This window comes from Brachyhypopomus gauderio, chromosome 1, assembly GCF_052324685.1.
Source record: "Brachyhypopomus gauderio isolate BG-103 chromosome 1, BGAUD_0.2, whole genome shotgun sequence".
Classification (NCBI taxonomy): domain Eukaryota; kingdom Metazoa; phylum Chordata; class Actinopteri; order Gymnotiformes; family Hypopomidae; genus Brachyhypopomus; species Brachyhypopomus gauderio.
Genome location: NC_135211.1, coordinates 36,736,726 through 36,741,725, shown reverse-complemented (window position 1 = coordinate 36,741,725; position 5,000 = coordinate 36,736,726).

Below are 5,000 nucleotides of genomic sequence, written 5' to 3'. Positions count from 1 at the left end.
CAGTACCCACTCTCTCTGTCCTCTCTCTCTATCCTCTCTGTCCCCTCTCTCTGTCCCCACTCTCCGTCCTCTGTACCCACTCTATTGAGATGGGACGCCGCTCTGCTGTAGGGGATTAAGGTGTCTGTGTCACACAGGTGTCTCGTGTGCTCCTTGAGATCTTTTCTATGGTAACGACTCTTAATCCAGCATGACGTACGTGTTTCTCAGCACAGCTGTGCTCCTGCTCCCAGGGAAACGCACCTGTAACCTTGGTGTTGTCAGCATCACAATCCACCCACACTACTAAGGACCAGTCAGTACACCCTCTGTCTGCCTTACTCTTTCAATCTCTCTCTCTCTCTGTCTCTCTCTCCTTCTCTCAGCCCCCTCTCTCCCTTCCTCTCTGTCTCTTTCTCTCTCCTACTCAGTCCCACTTTCTCCCTCTCTCTGTCTCTCTCTCCTTCTCTCAGTCCCACTCTCTCTCTCTCTCTCTCTCTCTCTCTCTCTTACCTCCTCTGCTTTTTCGGCCTTTCAGTTTTCAATTTCAGTTAAAATGAGTCTTACAAAATCATATTGTTCATATTTACTGATAAACATCAGTAATGTGTACACACAATGTAACACGTACACAAACAATAATGTGTACACAAACCATAACAAACACAGCTGCAGAAGAGAGCAGTAAACAGCAGTTATTATAGTAGACACCCCGTACAGTGTAGATGTACATCAAACTTAGCCTGCAGTACACATAACCATAATAATACTCATGTAGTGTGGTTAATACATAACCATAATACTCATGTAGTGTGGTTAATACATAACCATAATAATCATATAGTGTGATTAATACATAACCATAATAATACTCATGTAGTGTGATTAATAAATAACCATAATACTCAATGTAGTGTGGTTAATACATAACCATAATAATCATATAGTGTGATTAATACATAATCATAATACTCATGTAGTGTGATTAATGCATAACCATAACTACTCGTGTAGTGTTGTTAATACATAACCATAATACTCATGTAATGTGAATAATACATAACCATAATACTCATGTAGTGTGGTTAATACATAACCATAATACTCATATAGTGTGATTAATACATAATCATAATACTCATGTAGAGTGGTTAATACATAACCATAATACTCATGTAGTGTGATTAATACATAACCATAATTACTCATTTAGAGTGGTTAATACATAACCATAATACTCATGTAATGTGATTAATACATAACCTTAATACTCATGTAGTGTGGGTAATATATAATCATAATACTCATGTAATGTGATTAATACATAACCATAATACTCGTGTTTTGTGGTTAATACATAACCATAAAACTCATGTAGTGTGGTTAATACATAACCATAATACTCATATAGTGTGATTAATACATAATCATAATACTCATGTAGAGTGGTTAATAGGGAAACAAGTAGATTTAAAAAAATAAGAGCAAGGACTAATATAAAAAATAGATGTGTATCGGTCAGGGGGTTAACTTTATGGAATAGTTGCAGTAAGGAAATGAAAATGTGTAGTTCAGTAAGTAAATTCAAAAAAATGTACAAGAGTAAAATAGTAAATTCTTATAAACTTGTACAGTGATTATATACTGATTCATTTATTTATTATATATTTAATCTTATTTTGTGACTTGGCTTTGATATACAAATTGTGAGAATGGCTTAATGTAAAATGGGTAGGTAAAATAAGCTACAAGCTTCAACCTATACCTTTTCGGTTATATGTATTTTGCTGACAGGTTTATTTATAACTGAGGTTGTGTTGTTGTTTTGTTTGTTTTGTTGGTATATATATTCTTTTTGATTGTGGAGCACATAACCGAAATAAAAACTTTTCAAACTTCAAACTTCAAACTTCAATACATAACCATAATACTCATGTAGTGTGGGTAATACATAACCATAATACTCATGTAGTGTGATTAATACATAACCATAATACTCATGTAGTGTGAATAATACATAACCATAATACTCGTGTAGTGTTGTTAATACATAACCATAATACTCATGTAATGTGAATAATACATAACCATAATACTCATGTAGTGTTGTTAATACATAACCATAATACTCATGTAGTGTGATTAATACATAACCATAATACTCATGTAGTGTGATTAATACATAACCATACATAATTCATAACCATAATACCATAGTAGTGTGGTACATCATGTCTTCCTGTATGGACAGATTTTTTAATGTTGTGACTCTGTTCTCTCCTGCTTCTCTCCTTTCTCTTCTCTCTCTCTCTCCCTCTCTCTCATTTAACTATGACTGGCTTCCTCCATTCTTCCAGTGCATTTGTTTTTCTGTATCTCTTTTTCTCCCTCTTTCTCTCTCTCCGTCTCTCTCAGTCTAGGTCCAGTGGGACTACATACTGAAATGTCAAGTCACAGACGGGGTTATTTGCGTTGGTGATAAGAATGTGAGAGAGAACCTGATGTTTCTAGGGGTGGTCGAGCAACCGAGTGGAGAACACGATGGTGAAGATCCAGGGAGAGTCACGTGTGAGCATGAAGAACTCCAGGACGCTGCGCTGGACCAGAAATCTCCTTGACCTGCATGTCTGCTAAGCTAGAGTTGAGTTTGTTGTGTACAGTGTGTGTATTAGTGTTGAAGTTGAGTGTACAGTGTATGTATTAGTGTTGAGGTTGGCGTGTATAGTGTGTGTATTAGTGTCGAGTTTGTGGTGTACAGTGTTTGTAATAGTGTTGAGGTTGCGGTGTACAGTGTTTGTAAAAGTGTTGAGGTTTGGGTGTATAGTGTGTGTATTAGTGTTGAGGTTGGGGTGTATAGTGTGTGTATTAGTGTTGAATGTTGGGTGTACAGTGTGTGTATTAGTGTTAAGGTTGACGTGTATAGTGTGTGTATTAGTGTTGAGGTTGGGGTGTATAGTGTGTGTATTAGTGTTGAGGTTGACATGTATAGTGTGTGTATTAGTGTTGAATGTTGGGTGTACAGTGTTTGTAAAAGTGTTGAGGTTTGGGTGTATAGTGTGTGTATTAGTGTTGAGGTTGACATGTATAGTGTGTGTATTAGTGTTGAATGTTGGGTGTACAGTGTGTGTATTAGTGTTGAGGTTGGGGGGTATAGTGTGTGTATTCGTGTTGAGGTTGGGTGTACATTGTGTGTATTAGTGTTGAATGTTGGGTGTACAGTGTGTGTATTAGTGTTGAGGTTGACTTGTATAGTGTGTGTATTAGTGTTGAGGTTGGCATGTATAGTGTGTGTATTAGTGTCGAGTTTGTGGTGTCCAGTGTGTGTATTAGTGTTGAATGTTGGGTGTACAGTGTTTGAAATAACGTGAGGTGTAGTGCAGTGCTAGCGTGGAGGTGCTGGAACACGTGAGGTGTAGTGCAGTGCTAGTGTGGAGGTGCTGGAACACGTGAGGTGTAGTGCAGTGCTAACGTGGAGGTGCTGGAACACGTGAGGTGTAGTGAAGTGCTAGTGTGGAGGTGCTGGAACACGTGAGGTGTAGTGCAGTGCTAACGTGGAGGTGCTGGAACACGTGAGGTGTAGTGCAGTGCTAACGTGGAGGTGCTGGAACACGTGAGGTATAGTGCAGTGCTAGTGTGGAGGTGCTGGAACACATGAGGTGTAGTGCAGTGCTAACGTGGAGGTGCTGGAACACGTGAGGTGTAGTGCAGTGCTAGTGTGGAGGTGCTGGAACACGTGAGGTGTAGTGCAGTGCTAACGTGGAGGTGCTGGAACACGTGAGGTATAGTGCAGTGCTAGTGTGGAGGTGCTGGAACACATGAGGTGTAGTGCAGTGCTAACGTGGAGGTGCTGGAACACGTGAGGTGTAGTGAAGTGCTAGTGTGGAGGTGCTGGAACACGTGAGGTGTAGTGCAGTGCTAACGTGGAGGTGCTGGAACACGTGAGGTGTAGTGCAGTGCTAGTGTGGAGGTGCTGGAACACGTGAGGTGTAGTGCAGTGCTAACGTGGAGGTGCTGGAACACGTGAGGTATAGTGCAGTGCTAGTGTGGAGGTGCTGGAACACGTGAGGTGTAGTGCAGTGCTAACGTGGAGGTGCTGGAACACGTGAGGTATAGTGCAGTGCTAGTGTGGAGGTGCTGGAACACATGAGGTGTAGTGCAGTGCTAGTGTGGAGGTGCTGGAACACGTGAAGTGTAGTGCAGTGCTAACGTGGAGGTGCTGGAACACGTGCGGTATAGTGCAGTGCTAGTGTGGAGGTGCTAGAACACGTCGTGAGGTGTAGTGCAGTGCTAGCGCGGAGGTGCTGGAACACGTGAGGTGTAGTGCAGTGCTAGTGTGGAGGTGCGTGTGTCAAACCCTAGACGTCAGATTGGCTACAATGAATGTCAATCAAAATACAACCGTCAGTGCAGATGGGCCTTACATCACGAGTCATTAACAGGTCAGAAGGTGAAACCCACTGTTTAATTAATGACAAGTTGTAATGAAAATGAAAGAGAATAAAACCATATGCAGAATTATTTCTCCAAAATGACCTGTATGCCTTCATACAAACATCAACATTTCACATGGTAGTTATCTGTGACAGAGAAGAGTAACGGGCTGTGTTCAGTAAGGAATTCATCTGAGAGGGGCTGTTTAATCTGTAGGGCAGATTATAAATTTCTCTATCTACCTCTCTCTCTCTTTCTCTCTCTCTTCTCTCTCGGGGAATGCAATTTCCCGAAGGGATCCGTCCCAAGGGATCAATAAAGCTCTATCTATCTATCTATCTATCTATCTATCTATCTATCTATCTATCTATCTATCTATCTATCTATCTCTCTTCCTCTCTTTCTCTCTCTCCCTCTCCTACTCTCTCTCCCTCTCTCCTTCTCTCTTTCTTTCTCTCTCTCTCCCTCATTCTCTTATCTCGCCCTCTCTTCCTCTCTCCTCTCTTTATCTCTCTCCATCTCTTTTCCTCTCTCTCTCCCTCTCTCCTTCTCTCTTCCTTTCTCTCTCTCCTCTTTTGTTCTCTTTTTCT